We start from the raw sequence: 457 nt of genomic DNA on the forward strand, positions 1-457 counted from the left end.
CCGAGGCCGTGGCATGGCATGCGGGCCGAGGCCGTGGCATGGCATGTTGGGCGACGCCGTAGCAAGGCATGCGGTCCGAGGCCGTGGCATGTCATGCGGGCCGAGGCCGTGGCATGGCATGCGGGCCGAGGCCGTGGCATGGCATGTTGGGCGACGCCGTAGCAAGGCATGCGGGCCGAGGCCGTGCCGTGGCATGCGGGCCGAGGCCGTGGCATGGCATGTTGGGCGACGCCGTAGCAAGGCATGCGGTCCGAGGCCGTGGCATGTCATGCGGGCCGAGGCCGTGGCATGGCATGCGGGCCGAGGCCGTGGCATGGCATGTTGGGCGACGCCGTAGCAAGGCATGCGGGCCGAGGCCGTGCCGTGGCATGCGGGCCGAGGCCGTGGCATGGCATGTTGGGCGACGCCGTAGCAAGGCATGCGGTCCGAGGCCGTGGCATGTCATGCGGGCCGAGGC

The sequence above is a fragment of the Camellia sinensis genome, unplaced genomic scaffold, assembly GCF_055761805.1.
Source record: "Camellia sinensis isolate YWXY unplaced genomic scaffold, ASM5576180v1 Unanchor4, whole genome shotgun sequence".
NCBI classification, from domain to species: Eukaryota; Viridiplantae; Streptophyta; class Magnoliopsida; order Ericales; family Theaceae; genus Camellia; species Camellia sinensis.